The 27,198-nt window shown below is 30.4% G+C and overlaps 1 protein-coding gene across 1 annotated transcript in view; it reads right to left on the minus strand.

Annotated features, from left to right (window-relative positions):
• Trpgamma (Transient receptor potential cation channel gamma) overlaps positions 1–25,311 on the minus strand; it is a 422,855-nt gene extending 397,544 nt beyond the window's left edge. Inside the window, exons 1-2 of the mRNA XM_085958711.1 lie at positions 25,192–25,311; positions 9,886–9,931 (exon numbers count right to left, since the gene is read on the minus strand). The gene's annotated coding sequence lies outside the window, so the exon portion shown is untranslated. The remainder of the gene's footprint in view (positions 1–9,885; positions 9,932–25,191) is intronic.
• Positions 25,312–27,198: the final 1,887 nt, after the last annotated feature.

Consider the following 27,198-nt stretch of genomic DNA (forward strand, 5'->3'; position numbering starts at 1 on the left):
CGCGCAAATTATAAATGTTTAGCATAAATAAATTTTCATTTTAAATAACTTGCAACTATTTTAATCATGAGTTTTAGGCGGCTCTCGTGGTGCAGTGGGTAAGGCGTGGCCTTCCGCCCGAGAGTTCTGGGTGCGATTCCCGGTGAGGACACAATATTTATGTGTTTTTCTCAAAGCCTGGGTGTTTGTGATTATCCAAAATTACTAACAACCACCTTGTACGAAAAATTAATATTAATACATCTTTGTTAGTTTCTTTTTTATAATATATATAGGCTTCGTTTCTTTATATGAAAGAAGGTTATCAATTTGAAATTCTTTTATTATTTTTAATACACAAGAACATACGAGTTCTTGTTACTATTCAGCAAACTGTTGAATAGTTGTAAAGAACCATTAAGAGCGTTCAGTGAAACGGCAATTAATTATCAACAGAAGGTGCGACGAAATTTCTCACTAGTCGCCAATCGGAGACCGACAGTCGAAGTGTCCGCACGTCGATTTGTTTTGTCATGGCGTCAGATAAAAATATTCTTAAATCGTGTAACGATGACTTAAAAACTTTACGTATGTACTTAAAAAAGAAAACATGTCAATGAATATACTATTATTATTAGTAATATAACAATAAACAAAACATTAAATGGACACATGTTGGATTTTTATGACAAATTATATTTCGTTCGGCACGTGTCATTTGCACAATCCGCGCATCTCCTAGCCACGATCTTTTTAGACCATGCCTCAACTGAAGTATAGCATTAAAACATTTTGTTTGTATCGCGACATTGCGACATTTGAAGTATCAGTCGTGAATGTAAATCCCGTGACTTACGTGTTCTATTTTATCTGGTTTCAGATTAAAAAAAATATTTTATCAGTAAGTACAGCTCGACTATTAATCCTTCACTGCATGATTTTTTGTATTTGAAAATTATTTTTTTTGGTGTCAAAATGTCTTGTGAAGGACAGAAAAATAATAATATTTTTTTTTCGAAAATTTAATTGAATTTTGTGTATTACTGCGTAGTGTTGCAGATTCACGACAATAGGAAATGTTACATATTTCAGTATGACAAAATACAAAACCAAATGATAACAATCATAAAAAACTAACATACACACCTTATTTGATGTGTATATATTTTTTATTTATTTATAAATGCGGATTTTGGCGTATATACGAATTCGTCAACTTACTGTCAAAGCAGAAATACACAGGCTATAATACAGAAATGCTTTTTTTCTTGAAATGTTCAAACAAAATCAGTAAAGTAAGATGTTTATGGTAAAACAGTTTTCTAGGCATCGAAAAAGCATATTATTTTACACATTAATGGCATTGGCTATATCGAAATAGTTTGAAAATATTAAAATTTCTCGAGAATTTTATACGATTGAATGATTATAATCATATTATGTGAGTTTCATTGATGCTTTATTTTTTAAGCACTAGCATTTCTTGGCTATTATTAATTATCCAATTATCATCCTCTTAACAAGGACGCCCTTCAAAGTGACAGATAATTCTGGCAACTCGTTCTTTCGTCTCTCTTGTCGCCGGCCTAATGGAGCGGCAGAACTTAATCCACCTTTATTGGATTCATTTGGACCTAGATTAAAGGTGATCCGAGGTATTAGTAGAAGTGAATTAGCGACACATTCGGATTCAATTAAAAATGGCTATTATCACCACTGGTCTGATAAATCTCCACATAGTTTCAATTGGGCATGGACAACAAATTGATTATTAGTCGTCCAAAGCGCCACGCAAAAACAGATGGATTAGCTGATTAACTGAATAACGGGATTTAATCAACCACAATGCTTTGGGTCCAAATTCATGATTAAAAAACATATTCGTGTTTCTATGGTTTATAATATCTTAATAATATGTATATTATTCTATATGTATATACTACTTAATAAAATTGGACTGTCTATCTATATCTTATTGTTAAAACTTTTGATGAGACTACATTTTCTATATAAATTAATTAGAGTTTCATCTTTTTATGGTACTCCAAATATGGTTTTCTATAAAATCTTCTATCAATTAACTATTAATGACATATATATGCCAAGCATTATGATTTTAATTAAATCAAAATGTACCCTCGTCGTTTAAAAAATATTATATTCAAGCATTGAGCTATTGGATAAGTGGTGTTTAACTTCTTTTTTTTTTTTAATAATGCTACAACTCTGAAATATATACTGATAGATTTGCAATAAAAAGTGTGTGTTGTCAGTAAATTTTTCAAGTATTCGACATTTACTATTGATTCTAAAATAGAGCTCCAAAAACAAAATAAAGATATCTAATGATACCCGATAAAATCTGGACTTAACAGTCTTTAATTGAATAAATATATAATATATTTTAAAATTTAAATATTCTTCTAACGTATGACTATTGTTTCAAATTATTAAAGTTTTACAACAGTTCATACAAACGAAATAAAAAAATATAATTTATGTAGTTTCCGTGCTCCATTTTCAAGAATCGGTGAGTCTATTTTTTCTATGATTTGAACATATGTTATAAAATATGAATACCCTTTTTTCTTTTTGAGTTACGTAGACCTTCTTTCGATTTTGATTTTCGTGAAAATGGTTTCGTCGGGATACCATTATTGACCCCTTTTGTTTGTATAGAGAAATGTGTTATCAAGGGATGACCCCAGGGTGCATATATTTCTTTCAAAAATATATAACCAGGGAAACTGCTTACAATACAACAGTAATATATTCATCAAGCAGTATGTTATTACAACATAATATAGTATGGATCAAACACACATTTAAAAAACAACACATTAATTTTGCCAGACACGCAACGTGTCGACATTTCAACCTGAAACCATGGCTTTAGAGAATATTCTTCTAGCACTACTCCACTTGGATATATTATAATGTAATTGGCAACATTATAAAAATAGTAAACTCAACTCAACTCGCTAATTAAATTTCGAAATAAAGCAGTACAAATGAAGCTGTTGATTGCGTATTTTAAAACATAAAGTAAATTAATAAACCATTTCTTTTATTCAACGAATAATTCACAAGATTTGAGAATGCAACATTCTATATATTGAATATACATAATTTGAAGACACTTCAAATACATACGTGTTACATTTTTTAAAAAAAGACACCTAACGGGACTTGAACCTATCACTGGATTGGCATGAATCCCGGATTCGCATCATAATAACGGGATTCAATCAACCAAAATGCTTTGGGTCCAAATTCATGATTAAAGTAGGTACACAATATTATGTACTTATAATATCTTTATTCTTTGTCTATTATTATATATCTATATACTTTATAATTATTAAATATACATAATTTAAAAATACCTCAGTATATTAAACCGATCAGAAAAAATCTTTCTTGAAAAAATACGACGCCTGACTGTACTTGAACCTGTGGGCACTGGATTGGCATGAGGTATATGGGCATTTTCGCCAAAGTTTGTACATTGCGTTTTTGGCATGATTGATTTTTTCATAGTTATTATATTATAAAATATTGGAAAGTTATGTATTTTATATGAAAATTTATTAATTTACTTTATTTGGTCAGTTAAATACAACTGTCTGACCTGTATATATTTTAATTGATTATTTAGATTGAAAGGTAGTGTGTTTTTACCATGTCCCACCCCTAAATTCAAATAAACAAAGTCTGATTTCGTCATTAATTTTGAGTGTGAAAAATTAAATTCGTAGTGTCTTCAACAGCTTACATTATATATTTTTGGAAAATATACAGTTTTTCCGTAAATTTGGACCAATATTGAAAAAAAATCACGTTTAAAGTGTGTCCCAGGATATTTGAAAAGGTGGAATTTCACATTCCGTTACCACGATTTTAGCATGACTGCGAAAAATTTCCACAACAAATATGTATTTTTTTAATATAGCAACACTTTTGTATAACACTGAACGCTATTTACAATTTAAATTGTTGGTGTGTGTCGGTATCGCTATTGGAACAGGTCGCTTTCTGGGTTGGTCATTTAAGAAGTTCCACTACTGTTACCACGATTTGTAAGGAAAGAAATCACATATTTCTATTTCATAAACTATACATATGGAGCTTATCTTTCATACTACAGATATAATAAAACATATTGCAGGTTTAACAATAAAACTAAGCTAAATTTTGGCTTCAGACACTTGTAAAACAGAATCTGTTATTTCCATTCCGTAACTATATTGGTGGTAACGTATATGTGGAATGTAAAAGTAACGAAATGAAATGCATAAAATTGGGTTTACATTGTGTGTTTAGTTTTTCATAGATTATAAAAAGTTTTATTTTGTCTGTTCGTATGAAAAACAAAAATATTTTCAGTAAAAAATATAGAAAATAACCTGACGATATAATAGATATTATGCATTATTTTCTCTTTAAAAATGTTTTTTTTTATTTAGTTGTACCAATTCATTTTTTTAGATGCCGCTCACTCCTGCTCAGAAAATGAGAATTTATAGATAGAGATTAAATTGCGATCCAGCAAAATATGACGAATATAAAAAAATATTTAAAAAGAATTAAAGCCAAGATTAAAAAAGTATGTGATATGTCTGAATACGCAAAACTAGCACAGATAAAATTATGGAGAGATAAAAAACAACAGAAGGAATAGAAAAAACACCAGACTGAAATAATTACGAGACAGGCACTGGCTCTGTCATACTCTTTCTGTTATACGCCACCAAAATTTTAAAACTTCTCCATACATTTTAGGCATAGAAATTTATAAAATTGTATGAAAAAGTATTTTTTTATCAAACAGTTTAACAGAAATGTGTACCCTATTACATCTTATACCTGGAACTGTAGGTATTCGCGAAATGTCAGAAAAGTACGTCTTGATTACAATCAATCTGTATAGCTACATTTTATGTTGATGAATACAAGTCAGTTTCAAGACAACATACAGTCGAATTTAGTTATTACGAGGAAGATGGGGCCAACTGAATTTGCTTGTTATAAGCATTACTCGTTATATCAGAGAATAGGTATTTTTAAATGAGCATGTCAAATTACACAAAAAGTCGAAAATAAAAAATCTGGAAACCATCGTAAAAATCCCCGAAACAAGGAAGGCATTCATAAACTACAAAAGAAGTTGTTTATTGTAATGAACGCTGGTAGGTACCCACGAACTTCACAAACCTTGGATTTTTCAACCATATGCGTGGATACTTTTTTATTATTGTCAGCGAATCACCAATAAGGTAGGTACTTAGACACTTTACTAGTGTCATAAACGTATTTTCGTATATTTGCAATCGGATTTTATTGCTTATGGTTGAAATGTTTTTAAACGATCGACACATTAACAGTATTTTAGCTCGGTATATCCGATAAGTTGCTCGTTATAACAGTGAATAAATTAAATGTATGGCGAAAATCATAAACCGAATGTCAACAAATGTTTCCTTATTACATTCGAGATCTCGCTATGTCCGAGATCGTAATAACCGAGTTCAACTGTATTTATTTTCGTAAAAGTTATATACTCCGTGCCGCGCTAGGAACTCGTGTCCGAATCCCTTGCTGATTTCATTTTTTTCATATATTGTTAATTTGCTTTAAAATATTTTTGATCTGAGTTACAAATAATATAAATGCCAAATAAAAGTTATGGTAATGAATAGTGTGTCAAAATTATTACCTACCTTATTTTACTAGTATTGTGAAATTTATTATAAAATATGTCTATTTTAGTGATTAAATTTGATTTGTTTTGTTATTGTGACGCACGTTGATTATATATCTGACTATCAAAAAATTCAAATAAATTTCATAAAACAAAAATTTGTTTTTATGGTAACATGTAACTTTAGCTTTACAAATTACATTCCGTTACCATTTCGTTCCATTCCAAAAATGTCCCAAAAAAGTTGAACGTTAACTATTTTTCATTTGATTATTAAATAACGAAACTTATGTATTTTTCCAATAAAATTTAGTAAAAGTGTTTACTGTCTTTAAAAAAATAGCAAAACGAACCCTGATTGGTTTTTTCAAATACTAAAGGAAAAATGCTGTACCATTATAGACATAGGGTAACTTAGTGGAACAAAATGTGCCCAAGAATTAAAATTCAATAATATTTTTTGACTATTTGTAGTTTTATTTTTAAGTGTATGGTTTTTTAATCTAATAGAGCTCTCTAAGTGATAAAAAGTGTCTCATTCATGTTTTATAAGCTTAGTTTCGTGGTCACGGAACGGAAACTTATTATGCCCAATTTCATAATAAAAATGATATAAATATTGTATTAATCAACATTTTGCTGAAAATTGCTGTCACTAATTCAGCAATAGAACAAGGAATCTGCTAGCTATATAAAAATGGTTAATTTGAGTGAAAAAATATTACCCAAATTTCAAACATGTACAAACTTTGGCGAAAATGCCCATATATTATATCTAACGTATTTTCAAATTATATATATGCGTTCAGTAAATTAAATTGATAATGATAATAATTATTATTACAATATATTATATTTCAGAATTTTGTAGAATTTTATTAATGTGTACACTGCAACGTTTCTAAAATAACGATCTACGCGCTGCAGGTTTGATATGATAAGAAGCATGTTACCAGGCACTCTGCCGAATTTTTTTTTCCAAGCATGTGCTAGACCCACGATTAAAGTAATTCAGCAAAAGTTACAGATTTTTTTGAGACCATATTTAACTTATTAACACCTGTCAGATCCATCATGCCGTCCAAACTGGTCGCCAAATGCCAATCTTCAATATATAAAAAATACGGCGTCATGCGTCGTACGAGAAGGTCTCTTTAATTGGTCAGCTTAAATACATTGCTTAATTTTCTAGTAGTCCTTCCACTCTTTTTGCTCCACTCTCTAATGGAGAATTTAAAAAAAAATGTGAGATATTCTTAGATCTCAAAAATTACAGACGCTTTATGTAATCAATTTTCGTTTCGTGATATAACTGATTAATATTTACTAGGCATTGGATGCATTTAATCCCCAATTTAACATTTAATGGAAATATGTAATTTTTGTTGTTCGTTAGAACGAAATAATTCGAACGGTATTCGATTATTTAAATTTTCAGCGGGCCAAAAATCAGCTAAGCAAATGATTGGGTTCGATCAGCGCCATCTCTAGATTAATAAAGCCTGATCATATCTTTTTGCACAAGCAACGAGTGGTCCACTGTTCAGCTATCAAAATCAGATCCCATATTGCTTGACATATTGATTCGCCCTTTCTCGTTTCAAATTGAATTATGAAAAATTCTCAAATCAAATATATTAATAAATTATAAATAATATACATTCCTATTATTCACCAGCATCTGTTATTCTCCACACAAAAACCGGTGGTAATATCGATTTCCAAAAAATATGTAGCATTGATTTATGCATTACATTTGTAGAAGGTGTGTTAATGCTAGTGTATTATTTATCATGTAACGTATCTATTCAAATCAAATCATTCCATGTGTGAACACGACAGACCCGTCAGTATGAGCACTCTATAGAAAAATGACAGGCAATGACAGGTCATCCTTAAACAACAATGGGGGAGGCGGAAAAGGTAAGACCAGTCGTTGTGAATGTATCGGCTTTCTACTTGAGTCGGCAATGGTTCGATGCAAAAATAATATTTTTCCCAGCTCCCGTTAATTCATTCATCCGTGAAAAACAGCTGGCGAACGTGTTAATAACATTAGGTATCGCACTCTATTGGAAAGCGTATGTTTAAATCGGAAAGCGTAATGCGTTAGGCAAGCTGCTAATTTTGTATACATAATAATGAATAATTATACTCGACGCAAAATTATTAAGCTTTGAATGAATTCGCAAAATAAATGAATTAACGTTGTTTTCATGTGTGACATATCAGAGATTATCATAACATTCAGTTGATTGAATTTATATTGAAATTATATTTTTTAAAATCCCTTGAGTATTAGATGATATTAATACTGGTGTATATAATTTTATAATTTCTGTACAAGGTGGATACCTAGCTACTTGTATTATTCTGATTTTAAATATATACAACCAAGATGGTCGCGTGGTTTAAGCTACGGTCTAAAGCGTCGTGGGTCCCAGGCTCGAATCCCGGACCTAACAAGTACACATTTTGTTTTTCAAATTGTGAGTCAGAGTATGGACGTAATAGTTTGAGAAAATTTTTGCCATCCACCTCTCGTAAAAACAAGATCTGTTAATATAAACCTCTACTCTGTGGAGGCCTATATTATGATCTTATTCGAATCGGATATGATCGGACTAAAATATATAAGGTAAAATTAATATTTAAATAAACTATGTATAAATATGTTTGTAGATATAAGAGACAAATTCATTTACCTCGGAGTCCATTATTTAGCAGAAAAATAAGTTAAAAAAATTCAAACATAAACCAAGGCAAAAAAATCAGAAAGCAAAATAATATTTCAAAGAATTCAAAAAATATTTGAGAATGATAACGGTTTTAGAATATCTTAGAATAATTTAAATTAAGATACTTAATAAATAAATTTAAGCCAAAAAAAGTTAGTCATTAATACTTCATCATCGTAGGTGTGGATTATTTTTTTTATATCCGATTAAAGTTTCTACATACTTAATATTATAATTTGTAAAATTTTATTTCATTTCCATATTTATTATGAAGATAATACTTTTCTTTGAGTAATTATAGATAAAAAATATATATTTTTATCATATAACTATAATACAAATAAAATATAATATATCTTTGCGATAGTCAAATTCGATGTGCTTCTTATTATACTTTCCATGTAAATTTACTTTAAATATTTTGTGTGACCTTGGATGAATGTTTTAAATAAAAACTGAGCGTGTTTTTTATTATTTTTTTAAGTAGATTTTTATTGTGCAAAATATTTTCGTTGGAATGATTCAACACAAAGATTTTAGGTATATGTATTGATGGAATTTTAAAATGACCTCAATTATCGTAAGCGTTAAAGAATGTTTCTAAGAAAGATGCCAATAATTTCATCTTTGCCAAGCAAGCAAAAGACCCGCATCTCATTTAAGTTAAAAAAATCTAAGATATTTAATAATACATTATTCAGAGCATGGCTACCACATCCTGAAGCGAGTTCCCAACATATACTTAAGGTTAAGGGTAGTATGATGTTCTATTATAGTAGTAAATGGTATTCCTCGAAACCCCAGAGATCCGCGAGTTAAAATAATGATATTCCGTGTATTTTTAGCGTTTTTTAGTATATTTAATTAATGCACTTGAATTATTGAGTTGTCTGCACTCGTCACCATATTATGAAATACTAATCGCGACCCATTTTAGTGGTAACTTAGGCCATATTGAATAAATAGCCATTTTATGTTAGTCAGGAAACACATTAAAAATAACTATTATATAAAATTCCATATATGCATTACTATTTAATTATATTAATCATCATATTACATCAAATTGCATTGCATAGCTACATGTTATGCTATGATAGTGCTCGCAGGCGACTTTTTTTTACTATTAGACCAAATTTGTGGTCTGTTTATCTCACTTAACTGCTCGACCCGCTACGCTGGGCCTCTTTTAAGCGCGGACCTATAGGCTTGAGCCCTGTCAGCCCCCCCTTGTGGGGGCTATGGTTCAGAGTTTTACAGGTTTCTAAATAATAAGTCTTTTGAAATCAGTTTAACATGCATTCGTTATTAAATGTGCTTTAATATAATTTACAGATCCACAATTACCCAAACCGATATAGAAGAGATACAGAGACTTTTAGTTCTTCCCACGATGTCACTTTGTGAGTTTTATTTTTGAAAGAATAATACATGAAAACGAATAAGATATAAAGTGATATAACTCACCCGTTTCCGGAGCTCCTTCTGGGTCATGAACAGGCCATTCTGAAAACTAAAAAAAAAACAGTTGAGTATTTTATTCATTGTTATATGTATAAGAAACATTAACATCTCTTGCGATGGACATTAACCAGATATAACTAGGTAACAACATGATTAGTATATACCGTGCTTTACAGAAAATGTATTATATTATTATTACTTTTTGTTTAGTGTCACTATATTTCTAATGATTTTGTTTAGTGTGGTAATTTATGATAAACATATTATATATAACAATAATATTATTGTAGCTGCAGAATAATAAGTGATCAAATATCTATTATATCAAATAGCTCTGCAGTAATATATTCCCAGCGAATCCATTTCCAGCAAACAATCTTAGCTAAATCAGCAAGTTGTTTGGCGACATTAAATACGGTATATTATTACATATCACAGCACATTATAAATCATTACGGTGTATTAGCTGAATAATCATTTTTATAGTATTATATTTTCTTACAACTGTAATAACAAATAATATTTCATTTCGCTACTCAATTTTAAACGCTGACTCTATATTTAGTTCAATATGATTATGTAACATAATTTAATGTTAATGTATTATTTTTTAGTGTATAAATAACGACGAATAATTTATCTAGATGTCACTCGAATCCAAGTACTTAGCTCGTAACTATCATTGTATAATATACTATTGTACCGATACACTGCTAATAAATCTCACCCTGCTACATCGTAGACTTCATTATCACCATCGTCACACTATTTACTTTGTAAAGTGCTATTTTACTAACAAAATAAAATAATGAATCTTGACAATATTATTACTGAATGAGAGGCAAATTTTTTGAAGTCACATTTCAAGATATGTCTGTGTCATTTCTTATTATTACACACACAACTATATTAAAGTAAGTAGATATTATTTAATCATTTTTTTATTCAAATAAAGTACACGAACGTGTATAATATCAATACAATATGATAAATATACTTAAATTTATCATTTTATTGAATTTTAAGTAAACGATGAGCAGGGCAAGGAAAATTGTGGATTTGGCTCTGGCAGGGAATCAAAATAAATTAAAAGAAAGTGGAAATAAATTTGGTGTTATTAAATCAGAAAATTAACCCAATTTAGAAACCATACAATCCCTATGACAGTCAGATTTTACGAGGAAAAAAAGAAAAAAATATATGCAGAGATCTTCAAATTCACCAACCAAATCATAGTTGGAAGGTCATTTTTCACCAGAAGATGAAGAATATTTGCCTTCAAAAAAGATTTAAAATTATGCATACCGCCGTAATTCATCTTCTCCCAATACATCCAGTGATTCAAGTTGTAGTAATAGTTCAATCGCTTCGTCAAGATCTTATTCAACAGATAGCTTTGGAAGTGATAAATGTATTAGCGAAGAAACATCCTAAAATACCGGTCAAGATATTATTTCAAATGCTTCTTCAAATTTGTCTGATGTACCACAAGGCAGTAGAATGACAACCAAAAGAATACGAATCAAAATAAGACAGCCAACTCGTAGAGAAAACGTAAAGACACTGAGAAACCAAGGCAAAGAATACAAAACTGTTTCAAATAAAATAACCGGTGGGAGAATGTTAGGTCCTCCGTGTGGAGATAAATGCAGGTTGAAATGTAAAGAGATAGTACCAGAAGAAAAGAGAAAAGATAATATATTCAAAAACTTTAGGGCATTGGATTCATTGATCCGCCAATGAGATTACATTCGAAGTAATATGTTCGTGATAATGCCAAAATATCAATATAAAAAATAACTGTACCAGGAAACCTAACCATGGGTTCCAGTTTATTAAAAACTATCAGCAAGTACCACTACACAGATAATAATATATATAATCATATTATAGAAATATAAGAAACGAAAAGAATCGAGAAAAACAAAATAGACTAACACACCTGTAAAGGAAGAACAAAACTAGGATACAAAAAAATAATTAAAATAAGTAGCTATTTAAAACCCGAATAAAGAAAATCTAATAACCAACAGATATAAGTAGAAGAAAAAAATAAGAGAGTTCCGTTTTTTAAAAACTACGCCATCGTTAAAATTAAAAATAGTGATGAAAATGCTTTGTCAAAGAAATATAACTGACTAGGTAATATCACGCTGTTAAATTTGCTATTCGCAAAAATATATTTGCATTTTGCTGACGCAAAGGTAAACGCGACAAGCGAGATGCGAAGTGTCTCCCTTATTGGAAACGTAACGCAATTTAGCTGTCAGCTGGCGTCAAAAATATCGTATCGCACGAGCAGGGGGCGAATGCGTCAAGTCCGTCAATTCTGTCAAATGAACCCACTTTACAATATGAGGCTCTAACGCTTTGTGTAAGTGCAGTTATCGGAAAAGCGCAGTTGAAGTGGCCACGCTGCCGGGAGTGCTTACTATTGCACACCTAATAATAATGTATAAGTGCAGTGGCGCACTTAGTGACGTATAGGCCCGATACGCTGTCTAATCACATTAAAATAACATTTTATAATTAAGTATAATTGTATGACTGTTACCTGTTCTGGGGCCCCCTTTTAAAATCGTTTGACGAATTCATTGCGTCAAAGAAAATTGCCGCTGCATCGTTGAGATGTAAAATGATATAAATTATGTGCGTGGGCGCAAAACCCGAGAGATGCAGGTTCGATTCCTGAGGGGTGTATTACTTTTTTCAAAAAGATTTTTTCTATTGGTTTTAATATATTTTCGTGTGTGTTTTCAATAATGATGTATGTTCAATAATAATTATTCGTTGAATAAAAAAAGCAATTAATTAAAAATTATTGGAAAGTTCAAGGACGCTATGACACTAAAATATCTTGGAGTGATCCGTGACGTCAGTTAGTAATTAAAATAATACCTACTTTGATTTAAAATACAAAAGCCGATAGCCAATAGTAGCTCAATTTAGAGAACGCTTCAGAGAGTATTATAAAAGCCATTGTTTAAAATTTGTCGTAATTAAGTATGGTACCTTTAGCGTAGTGGCCTATGTACGTGGGCGCGAAACCTGAGAGATACAGGTTCGATTCCTGAAAGGTATCTTACTTTTTTCAAAAATATTTTTTCTATTGATTTTAATATATTTTCTCAGAAGTGTTTTCAAAAATTATGTATGTTATATAAATAATAATTGAGAGATTGTTTTTAACTTAACAACGCTGGTTTAATTCAATTATTAAATAATTGACGGGTTAATTATCAAAGTTAAAAGTTTCATTATTGTTTTGACAGATGTCAGTGAGCAGGGTTAACATCGTCTAAAAAAAATGAGACAACACCCTATCTCTCTCTTTCCACTTGCTGATGCAAAACATGCTTAGTGATAAGTTTGACAGAAATTATACCACCTTGTGTGATAAGTCTTCTACTCTTGATCTTCATTTAACTATCATGATAATCAGGGGCGTAACATTCCAAAGAGGGCCGTAACTTTTCCGCCTTATAACTCTCTTTACCTCTCCGAATCCACTTACAGATTCGGTACGACAATCATAGTAACCAATCAGGATGGTATGTATGCAAATTATTTTTGGCCTGACTCTTCTTCTGCGTTCTTTAGATTGCTCGACATTATACTCCTTCTCAATTCTTTATCTTTTACACAACGTAGACAGCGCAGTCTCCCATCTTGATTGATTGAATTTTTAGTGTAATCTTTCTACAGAACGCGGAACTGAGCATTGTATGTCTGGCTTCGCCTATGTTTGGTCCATAGATATGCCATATATATTTTTAATAAACAAAATTAATTCGTTCATCTCGCAGAGTTAATGTCTACATTTAAATTTATCTATACATAATTAAACATGATTATACAATTCAAATACAAATCAGATTCAAAATATCTCCTATAAATCCATACAACCTTTTAATTATTTTGGAATCAAAACCAGGAACGAAACCCTATATTTCAAATAATGAGAAACCTACAACTGAAACTTTTTAAAAATATTGGAGTTCCTGATGTTCAATTATTTCTTTGTTTTGATTTTTATATATATTGTTTTTGATCATTATTTGCTCATTCTGCGTTTATTTATAAAAGAAATATTCTAACGTAATATTTTTAAAAAGATTATTAGTAAGTACACATCGCGGTTAATACCTACTTTTTTAGATAAATGTATTCGTACCTAACCTAACCGAAATAAACACTGCAGCCGAATTTTTCAGGTTCTAACAGCCCTATCCATAAATCACGTATAAAATTTGTACAAAAAATAAGACAAACCCAATTTAAAACAAAACATAAAAAAAACCCTCCTCTCGCTGGATCTGAAGTACATCTTTATCATTCTTTGTGTGACTGCAGACGTCTTTTTTCGGACTCTATCCACCCGTCATGTCTTTCTTATGAGATTTGAATCAAGATAAAGACGCTACCTTTGGATGGTAACGGAAGCATCATATATTAGATTTTTGTGTCTCAAATAATGGTACGTAACTACTTTTTGAAAGTGCGGGAGCTCCTATGTAATAGAGATTTCAACCTCTAATTAATTATAATACGCACTGTACGTTGTTTAATTTAATATTCTCTGAGAAGCCTAGCCACTTATAACTCAAGCCACCACTAAAATTAATTACCGCTTGCTTATACACACTTCCGTGTTATAACATACTTATATTACGAGTATAATACTAGTAGAGAACTATATCAAGTGTGAAAAGCCAAAAAAGCGTATATGAGTCGCTAGATTTCAAAATCAGCCAAGTTCATAATAGATGATTAAGAGAAAAACAGCAGCTTTTTGTTTTCTCAAATACACAGTCACAAGGGTGAAAGTTTATATTATTTCATATAATAATAGATTCTACATTTTGATAATGCATAAATGTTAAAAAGCAGTAGTTCTTCAGCAATTCACAAAAAAGTAAAAAATACCTAAAGGTGGACTTGGCTGATTTTGAAATGTAGCGACACATATGACTATATTCAATTTACAGAATAGTAAAATGATATAATAATTTCACTATTTTACATATCATATTGTTTTCAATAACACCCAACATAAAGCTACATCATGGAATAATAAAATTATTCTTGCTAGTATTGACAACCAATATAATAATAATAGTTAATTTTTGGAAAAATGTGCTTTACGCTTTTTCTTAGCACCATCGATATTTTTTTAATATTACATTACTATACGGATACCATAATATAAAATAGCTCCCTAGTTTTTAGAATAATTAACAGATATTTTTATAAAATTATTACTATCGACCGAAGGTACTTAATGGAATTTGGATTTAAATTCTAATGGATTTAAGTTTAGTACTATTCCATTTGAGTCGTTTTTTGTGACCCGGGTTTCGCCTTTCGGCATCATCAAGCACTGTGTACACTCACGAAAAGGTAAATATACACTGACAACGAATAGAATTAATTCTTACTTATATAACAAATCAATACAATAAAGAAGGTAAAAACTTTATCAACTACCTATTAATTCAAAGATTGCAATAAAAAATATAACAAACAAAGTACTTGTAAAAAACCCGCTACCTTATCAATACACTCGATAAGTGCATATAAATCGTCGACCTAATAATAGATCATTAGTAATTATAAACAATAAAAAAAACTACACTCAAGGGGGGTAAACTCGTCCATTCTGGGAACAATGGTAACGTATTGAGAATTAATGATGTTAACCAATGAGATACCTATATCTATGATATTATCATATCACTATCAGTCTTTAAAGTTGTTAGTTCAATAATTAATATTCAATTATATTCTTATATGATACCTATCTTTTTTATAATATTATTTTTTTATATAACAAATCCAAAAAAACCCCACCTAATATATAATATATTATATACACACGTATACACGTACATCCTACATACAAATACATACATCAATACCATTGACCATAATTATAGTCTCGCATGTAAACCATCATATTATATGACATAGCAATGGGCTATTACGAAAGCTAAGTTGATCATTCAAGATAAGTTAATTGTATTCGTTGTCAGTGTGTATTTACCCTCTGGTGAGTGTACACAGCGCCTGAAGATGCCAAAAAGCAAAACCCGGGTCGCAAAAAACGACTCAAATGGAATGTACAAAACTTAAATCCATTAGATATTTTTATGCTTTTACTGTATATACTATATACTGGCTTGGCTCTCTCCAAATATGTTAACAGAGTTGTAACTAGACCAATATTGATGAAACCTGTACAAATAATAAACTACATTATTGATACCAGTAGACTTTTAGTTAAAAAGAAACTTTTTGAAAATAATGCACTTGAAATGATTAAATCGAATAAATTCAATAATTTGCAAGTATATGGGGTGAGACGCAGGTGAAGTATTTCTTCATTATGTACTTTTTTGTTTATTATCCGGATGCCAGTAATAAAAAAATCAGTTGATTATTATTCGTCTTAATATCTTTTATTACATTGAAGATCCAATATTTATTTTGTCCGTGTTCCTCATGGTTGTGTTTTATTAAACACAATGCCTTACATGCTAACTCATTAGTACGTAGCAGAACACATATATGTACATTACAGAAATATATATAGCATTATCATGTATATAGGATGGTTCGAGTCTCTCAAGTTCCGTCGGAAATGCACTCTGCGTGATCTTCTTTACCAGCCATTGTAAAGCTCATTTTATTCAATGTTCGTTCTTACCCACTTCCGTCAAACACAAAAGCTTCTAATTATACCTTTACTGTTATAACGCAGCTTTTAAGCTTTGTTTAAAATGCAATACTGCCATCATTACTAATATTTTTTTTAAATGTATATAATAAATACTTACTTATTTGTCTACCAAAAATACTAAACTATTACATGTTATTATCGCTCTTAAGCGGAGCATGTAGCCTTCATTTATGTTAATTATAGTATCACACTTTTAACATGAAATGTATGTGAAATATGTATCTAAACTGTTAGATCCTTATTCTGTGTAAGCATACATTGCTAAAATAATTCATGATTTTTCAGTTTTTATTTCGAAAATGGATACAGCCAACTACTACACTGTGGGTGTATAAATCTCCGTTGTCTGCCATTAAATTAAAAGTGTGTATTAATTTTATTATGCATTATGTTAATCTAGTGATTCCCAACCACGGCTCCGTAAGTAGTGCCATGGGTTCCGTGAGAATTAAAATCAACTTTTTGATAATTGAGTAAAAGAGTAGCAACAACAGATGAAAGAATAAAAATTTTCAAATTTACAACAGTCGCAACCTGCAGTGCACTGATCGTTAGGTTTATATGACTGCATTAAATACAATATGTGTGCTAACATTATAGCTACTTCTAGCGAAATATTGATTTTAATTAATAAATCAATATAAGTGTTAAGATATAAAGTCCTATATCCTGTAGTCCTGTATAAGTGTAGGAAATAAATATTTTTTGCAAAAGTTATCATTTACTGACTACCGACAGTGACATCTTGTGCAGGTAGGTAGATTATTGGTTATTTATATTTGGATTTTAAGTATACGGGAAATTAAGGAAGATAAGCAAATAATAACACTTTGAGAGTAGATTTCGTAGAGATTACTATTTGTATGAAAATAGTTTTATTGTTGTTTTAATTTAATAAAACGCAATTTTTTTGTAGTACTTATTCCACTTTTAATCAATAGATTAGGACCGGTTTCGTCCGCCTCAGAGGGACATTTTCAACTCCTCTGAGGCGGACGAAACCGGTCCTAATCTATTGATTAAAAGTGGAATAAGTACTACAAAAAAATTGCGTTTTATTAAATTAAAACAACAATACAACGCAGTTCCACTATGAATTGACAGTTAAAAAAATAAAAGAAGAAAACAATTGAAAATAGTTAGTGGCTACAAATAGTAAAGACCGGCACATTTATCAACACTTATTAATCATAGGTTTACGGATTCAGCAAACTAAAAAGGTAGAAAATCAATGTGTTAACTTTTAAACATAACAATCATTTAAATGTTCAGTCACATTTATGTGTCACCAATTTATAATACATCCTAAATTACCTAAATACATTTTTGGGAAACTCTCTAGCGAGTTACTTCGAATGAGATACATATTGCATTAAGGCTTTCTTTACTTCATGAATTTTTAGTATTACGTACTTCACTAAGTGGTTTTTAAACTATTTCGTTCTACGGCAACCGAAGAATATAAAAATATTGTACGATGTTAAAACATCCAATTAGTGCGATGTGACCTTGTCGTTAACTATACAGTTTCTTTAAATTTATGTTGTTAAATATTGGTGGTATTTAAGAAGACATTTATTTTGTTTTCTGAGTTGGCATGACAAAAAAGTATCAATTATTGGTTGTTGGCCGTTCCGCGGATTGACAGAGAGAAATAATAACCGATTTAAACTCCGTATAAATAATTATAATGCCTGCAATAAGGGAGGAAGCTGATTGAGATGCTGTTATCGCATGCAAGAAATAGTGTGATATGAGATTGTTTGGAACTATTCAAATTTTCAAAAATCCTAGGCACACATGACCATCAATCGTATTGCCGCAGGGCGCTAAATTACACATTTAGAAAACCTCTGACTTACCTATTGTATTCACTTTGTGAAGTAGGTTTACGTTTTTGTATTTTTAAGGTAGGTCCCTAATGATATCCAAAAAATGTATGACATTGATATTGCTTATAACTAAAAACATAGCGAAATAAAATTTATATATTATATACTATTTTACAGACAAACAAATAATTAATCCCCTACTGGTTTAAATTCAATTAAAACTATCAATTAAATAAATATATATTTTATTTTTTTTTTAGAATTATTAATGACCATGCCCTTGCTTTTTCGTACAAGGTGGTTGTTAGTAATTTTGAACAATCACAAACACCCAGGCTTTGAGAAAAACACATAAATGTTTTTTGTCATGACCGGGAATCGAACCCAGAACTCTCGGGTGGAAGGCCAGCGCCTTACCCACTGCACCACGAGAGCCGCCTAAATAAATATATTAAAGTTGGCGTGGCCGATGAGGGAATATAAGACTTGATAACTGCGTTATGGCAGCCACTTTATGTGCATAACTCCGTAAGATCTCAACTAATATGAAAATTTTATTTTGTAATTTGTTACTATTCATTCATTCATTCATTCACTAAAGAACATGAACTCAACAAACATTTATTTTTCTGATTTTTATACTAGAACCTATGATGATAAACGTAGTTCTATATCCAAAAAAAATTGTATTCGGCAAGAATAATTTAAATCTCAGTATTATCTGCACTATTGCCACCCACCATGTAGTATTGACTAGAAGTGCTAGGGGGTTTAATTAACCTTCGTTATATTGCCAATTATACTGATATTTCCTCATCATACTTGTTTTATGCCCTGAATCCAAACATATAAAAAGTGCTAAAACTAGCATGCATGGTTACTTTAGTCTTAGTGTAAGCTATTATTCATGTAGGTAATTGTAATAATTGCAAATGGTAAAACTACTAAACTAAATAATATATTTTTAATTCCATAATTTTCAAATGTTCAAAGTTGAATAGAAGAATCCATTATTAAGTATAAATCATTATTAATTGACTGTAAAATTAAATAATTCTAAAATCTATTTTCAGATGTATACTTTAATGATATTACGAGTATAATGTAACATTTTCGTAACGCAAAATTCAAATTTTAAAATAATATGGTCTGACATAAAGTTGGCAAGGTACCTTATATTAATTTATTTACAAATTAGTTTGTATATGATTATAATATTTCACTATTATGTATAATTTAATTTACTACCAAATGGAAAATCCAACACTATATGTACCGCATTTGGTCCCATAGGGGGTAGTAGTAGTTATTTTCTTCTCTATAGTTGAAGCACCATTCCACCAGAGATTCAAACACTCTTATTAAAGCTATCGTGTTTTTATTGTGTTGAAAACAAATAAAAAAATTTATTACTATACTGTATAATATTAATATGACGTAATTCATTCTTCTAATTCAGTCTTTTCCAAACTATAGTAGGTAAAATATTTGAAGGGATTGGCAGTTTAAATTGTTTCGTAAAATTATTTAACCAATGTACCAGTGGAACGTTTGTAACCGTGTACGATACTAATAGGCCATCCATAGACTGAAATCACATGTGGCTTTGAACTGTGTGCCATTCTAAGCCTATGATTTCTGTCATGGAAATATATTTTCGCTAAGTATATGAGCGTGTATATGTGGGTGCCGGACGAAATTCCGAAGGCCGAAATCCCGAATGCTGAAATCCCGAATGGCCGAAGTCCCGAATGGCCGAAATATCGAAAGCCTAAATCCAGAAGGCCGAAATCCCGAATGCCGAAATCCCGAATGCCGAAATCCCGAATGCTGAAATCCCGAAGGCCGAAATGCCGAAAAATGAAAAATACAAACATCAATAATTGCGCAATCCTGAATTGCGCAATTTTAAAAAGAGAGACAAAAGCCCATTTTTTTGGAAATATAAAAACACGAAAAATAAAAAAAACACAAACGTCAGTAATTGTGCAATCTTGAATTGCGCAATTTTAACACTTATCTTAAATTGTATTATAATTATTATTTCCACAACAAATGGGGTTTTGTCTCGCTTGTGAAAATTTCGCAATTCCAGATTGCGCAATTATTGGTGTTGGCATTTATTTTTATTTTTCGGGATTTTGGTATTCGGGATTTCGGCCATTCGGGATTTCAGCATTCGGGATTTCGGCCTTCGGGATTTCGACCCAAACCCTGTATATGTATCTTATATAAACAAACGGCGTCAAACGCTTATAAACTTATTGAAAATATATTTCCATTAATAGAAATCATAAGCCAAGTACGAAACACGGTACAAAACCACTGTTACTGTATATAGGTATGGTGGTTATACATTAGCATTGAAAAAAAACTCAAGAATCTGTTTTTAAATAGCAGTTCAAAAAAATCTCGCCTCTGATTTCGAAGAGAATAATTTATTTTGACTACTAGGAACGTAAAAAATATTCATCATTAATTCGTACCCGTGTATAATACCACACACCGGTAAAATCAATATTTCTAAATGAGACGTAATTTTGTGAAACACTATATTTAATCTAACCTTTATTAAAGTAAGAAATAGGTATATATCTTTGTTTTCAATAAATAAATTACTGATGTGTTATTAAATTAGAGATAGATAACATAATGTGTTATCCTAATTATTATCTTTTTATCGAGAAACCTAATCAAGCATAAATCTAATTAATTATTTACATGAATGCTTTAATTAACTTTCTTATTATTCGTGTTGTTATTGTTTTGTTTACTAATCATATTAAGAGATTAATTATTCACTCGTGCGATTACAAACCCAGTCATCAATATTTAAATTTATGTTGATTGAAATCCGGCTGAAAACGATATCTATGATATTCTATTAGAAATTTACTTACTTACATGACTTAAACATCATACAATATGCATATTAACAGTGTGTTCATGAATATTAATGAAAGACTATTACCTGCGTATATTATTTCTATATATAGTATCCAACAAGTAAATCTGTTCTATTGATGCTATCCCTGAAAGGCTGAAATACTTGTCACCTTTAAATGCTGTGATTTGGTGACACCCTATTAATTGGAATACCACGACTGTTTCAAATCCTGATGTTATTTTGAATATGTATTCCGAATATAAAAATTCTGCTGCACTAGAGTGATTATGATGCGATGCGATGGTTCGTGAGAGTGAAGAAAATATTTAGAAATTATCGTCAATAGTGTAAAAACTACGTCGCGATCTTCTGCAGTGAGTAGGTACAGACAATGACGAATAATGCTTTCTATCAAAATTTTATATAAGAACTAAAAATTAAATCAAAACTGAACCGTGGAAATCTGAGAATCCCTTAATATGTTTAGAATCTTAACCCTTAATTCAAAATTAGTAGTCCAAATGGAAGCTCTTATAAATAATGTTTCTTTTTAATGTTTGTCATCGTGTTAAAGCCAGTTATTCCAAAAAATAATAATTATATCGGTTTATTATTTAGAATAATTATGGTTGAATATTCATAAGTTGCGGTGTCTATATGCTGCAACTAGTTATTTTGTTATTTTAAAAAACTAGTTGACACCTACATTTAAAAATTGTTTCCTTATTCCTTATTCAACTTCCGTTCCTTATCTTTTTTGGGTGCACAGTCACTAGTAAAGTTGTGAATATATTGAGAAGCACGTCGCGTACTATCACGTGACTTCATAGTAAGCTACCGCTACAGGAAAAAGTGTGTAATGTCATTTTTCTTGGTGGTTAACATATTATCAGACTGCTGCTCCCATCTCGTAGCACATTTTGAACCTTTAAACGAACATTGTCAGTTAGCAAAATCTTCCGAAATTACCAAAACAACAATGAGGTCACCTCACGTTGTACTGCACTGCATCGACATCTGCATGACTCAATGAACGTTTTTTTTATCATTTTATAGAAGCCTACACATTTTCAAATCATGTCGCGTGTTTTTTGTTTTTTAGCGGTTGGCACTATGTATTTTCTATAAAAAAATTGTCATTATCTATGGTCTGAGGGTTGTGTTCCGTTCAAAATATTATTGAATTTACAGAGACTCGTTACTAGATTACTCCATCATTGAATTTACAGTGATTGTGTTCATTTAAAATATTTTGCAAAATGACGAAACCATAGACTAAATTTGTCAATATGGTAAACCGTTTGTACTGTATTTCATTCGAAGATAATCAATAACTAGCACTACCATCATAATTCGAAATTCGGTGTCACGGTCTGAATATAGTCGGCTTGAAACGGAACTTTTTTAAATGTTGAAAGCTATAACAGGCTGATTGACATCATTGAATATTGAGTAATAAATAAAAACAGCTCATGTATACAAATATAAGTGAGTACCCACCTAAATATACTATGTATTTTAAGTCTGATATTTTTCGACGTTCAAATAATACTTTTTCCATTATATTTTTTGAAAGTTTTTTTGTACTGAGATTAATCAGTTGGCTCTGGGGACCGCCAAAGTTTCCTTGTTATAGATAAGAAGTGATTGTCGCGCGATATTATTAATGTGCGTTCACGAAGCAATAAAACGAGGCAAGTCGAAGTTGTTCTCGCGGAGCTGACAACTTTGGTCAAACAATAGTAATTGCCAAAGTTACACGGCCTAATGGAATTAGGTGGCGAGAGGAATTTTAAGATAATTAACACGGTGAGCCCTCTTGTCTACTGTTGCCATGCAAGGTGAAAACATCTTAATTACCTGCTAACTCTTAAGACGGGAAATTTCATAGTATCCAAATTAATTAGAATAAATGCGTCATTAAAACGATTCGGTCGTTTTTTTCGTTTTTGTATCAGAACAATTTTAACCAATTCGGAAAACAGCTGTTTTTATTAGCATTTTCTTAGAGAAAAATTCTTAAGTTGTACTTTTTAAATATCCGTTAAAAAGTGCTATTTAAACAAAAATAATAAACTAATATAATATATCAATTCGATTTAATCATGCTTGGAAGAGACCTGTTTTAAGTAAGACATTAATGTTGCCATTCAAATATAATATTCTCTTCTAACGTAGTTTAAAAATTCAATTTATCGATCTGTCATTATAAAGATTTATACATCTTTTAAAGTACCAAACCAAAAAGAGTCACACATATTATATTTTACTAAGTAATATCTATTGACAGAGATAAACGATCATTCAATTTGAATTACCTATAATTAGGGATTCCAATCCCGGGATCCAGAATCCCGGGATCCCGGGATCCCGAGCTATTTTTGATACCTATGAATCCCGGGATTGATAAACATAATCCCGAAACTTTCGGGATTGATTTTTTTATCAATTTTTATGGAAAGTAAAATAAAAACGAAAATATAACAGAAAAAATACTTTTCATAACAAATAACTGCATTAGAAATAAACTGAGTTTGAATGAAGTTTGATTTATACCTATGTGCAAGTTGCCGATTCATTTCATTTTTTCACATGAATTAATAAAAATGAGAAAGATTGGAAAATAACAAAGTAATTCCACCATGATCTCATACGTTTTACGGCAGTTTCATATTTGGCTGACTAATTAAATTTATGAAGCGGAAAGGCCATAAGTACACCATGATTTGCTTTACTATTTTAAATCTCGCTAACCCATTCATTAAGTCTTTACTATCAGAAACAGCAATCTCATATTAAATTCAGATTACCTTTTATTTATATTACAATATTATTTACTCCGTTAAACTTATGTATTTCCAAGATTGAACGTATACAATGTTAACAATAAATGCCTTAAATAGTATAAATTATACTTGATTTATTTTTGACCGATTTTATCAATGTTATTTGTAAATATAAAAAAATTATATGAACAATGGAAAAAAATGCCAATCCCGGGATTGTCAAATTGTAATCCCGAAATTCCGGGATCAGAATCTTGGCTCGGGATTGGATTCCCTACCTATAATAGATGAGAGTTCTGTATTATTTAAAATTAATCAGTTTTTGCTAACAATTCTATGTCACATACATATTATTAATATATATAATATATATATGTATAAGTAACCAGAAGACACAAGCAGGTGAAACCCTACTCGCATCTTAGTTATCTATAATAATATTATAATTAATAATATATATTCAATGAGTTATAATGTCACAAAAATGCTTATTTTTTAACAATAAATAATACAGATGCGATATTGATATAAAAATATATGCCATTTAAAATGTGTTAGTTAATTCATTCAAACCAAATATATATACAAATACAAGTATGTGACGATTTGCATAGAATCAAAATTGAATAATATACAATCTCATGTTTTAAAAGTCATATTGTTTGTGTTTCTGTAAATTTTCATAATATGCTCTCCTTATATGTGAAAACGGTAATTTCGTAATATAATACAATATATAATTGAATTATAGTTTTGTTTTATACGAATCTTACCTAAATGTTAAATTTTAAAACGCACTTCTGACTAAATAACCATTATTAGATGTAATAAGGAAAAGAGAGAATTCAACTTACGAGAAATTGAATCCATCCGCGGTGATGGTGAGATAATTATTGACTTAGTGAATTTGTTTATGGTTTCGATTTGTATAGGTAGTGAAGTTTATCGACTTCAACGAAACCGCAGAAACCTTTAGCAACTTGAACGTTTTATTTTTGTCAATTTATATGTAAATATATTATATTATATAGTTAGATAAACTATAATGGATGCATTATAACTTACTTTGACCTTCCTGCCCCTCCGGGCGGCGATTTGCCTGGACTGTCTCCGGATAGCCTCCAGAGGTCTCGCCGGGGCGTCCCCGTTCCCGCCTCCCTGTAAAAACCACCCCCACACTACCTCCGGGGGTTTTCCCCCGCGCCTCGCCTAAAAAAGCACTTGCGAGTATTCCTGACACTTGACTCTTCAGGCTACTCTGCCACTGTCAGCGAAAAGAATTTATTCCGCGTGCTTTTTCTCAGCACCCACGAAACACTTTGAAGTTAAGTTATACTTAAAAACTACTTTATATTGCAAGTTTTTGACGTTTGACTAGTAGTGTCAAAGATTATCGCCTCTCATTAATTAACACACAATTAGTTATTAATACATTATTTAAATATTCTTATTCATTTATTTTTAATAATATAAATTGAACACACACACAAATACGCACTTTTAGAAAACATTCAATAATTATTATTATAATAATATAGACGGCTTATTTTTTTTTAATTACATAGATTATAATATAAATTGTAGTATAATTAACGATATATTTTTTTTTAATAACAAGACAAGAAATAGATTTTCCACAGTTAAATACCAGTATATAAAATATTTAATTATTTGACTGATTAAACGTACGGATTATAAATATTTTTTTGAATATTTAGGTATAATTTTGTAAGACAATTTCAATCACTTTTCAACAGTATTAGATAGTAGGTATGTAGTACAATTTTTACTTGGAACAGTTCACGTCCTCAAATAAAAATTTGTATTTTTGTAATAAGTTGAAACACACTTTTATAAAGAATTGATTACTCAATATAGATAGATTTTTTTATATATAACTCGAAACATTCATACGAAAAAACAATCGTTTAATTTTTAGAATAATTATTTTTAAAATAGATATTTTATTGTGAATAATTTTAGGGTTTTTAAAATAGTCGCTAATTTATATGTATAAAATAACTTTTTTTTAAGCCACAATGGTATTTTATATAATATTTTTTTCAGCGGAGTCTGAATGTCCGTTAGCACCTTTTTGTCACTAACACTTTGACGTATACGGCGACAGCTAGTTTTCTCTGTTCTGAAAAAGAAAAATGAAATAATACGTTATAAAGAATTGCATATTTAGAATAGTTATATCAAAAGAGGAATAACAATTACGAAAAATGCTACATCAAAACTGCGACCCATTTGGAAGAGCAAACATATTATAATGTATCATCTACTCTCAATTTGTATATATGCCGCTAAGTCTTAGATGGTGAATTCAAGATAGGCAAGATGCAATGGTTTTGTAACGTGGTGATAGAGGAGGATTCTGAGGGTCTTATAAACAGCCAAACGAGTGAATGATTGCATAATCAATTAATTTTTTGTTCGTCACCGAACTCCAGACCAAGCATAAAGGCCGCAGGGCATATGATACGTTCGAAAGAATAGGCTCTTTTTTGGTTTTCTACTAATATAGGCCCTGCATGCTGCTGAATGCATGTAGCCAAAAGCCTCAAAATATTAGAGCTAAGCCATGGAAACGACAGTCAAATGGACAAATCATCAAGGTCACGACCCTCAATCATGAGGTCTCGTCGGTGAAAGGATTGAAATACAGAGTGGCGATGATAATAATTGTATTCCGAGATAAAAAAAAATATAATATAGTACCTACCTACCTAATGTTTAGATATATTTTATATTAAAGACAATGAAAATTGGTAAAACTCACCCACTAATTTCTAGACTTTTTTCATTTTTCTAGATTCGACAATTTCATTTTTTCGAAATATTTGTATGTATCTTGAGAAATCGAAGATTCAAGACATTTTCATTTTTGGGTCTTCCGGGATAAATTGTAGGATTTTCGACGCAATAAAAATGTTTGAGTTTGTTTAGGTCATTCGAGATGTCAAAATATTATTTTCTTCAAATAATTGAATCTAAGGTATTTTCCACGGCGACAAATTTAATGATCTACATCTGAAGAAATGTTTTTTTTTGTTGGTGAACGTCACA

This window comes from Rhyacophila brunnea, unplaced genomic scaffold (genome assembly GCF_057557595.1).
Source record: "Rhyacophila brunnea isolate RB1 unplaced genomic scaffold, BYU_Rbru_1.0 scaffold_8, whole genome shotgun sequence".
Classification (NCBI taxonomy): domain Eukaryota; kingdom Metazoa; phylum Arthropoda; class Insecta; order Trichoptera; family Rhyacophilidae; genus Rhyacophila; species Rhyacophila brunnea.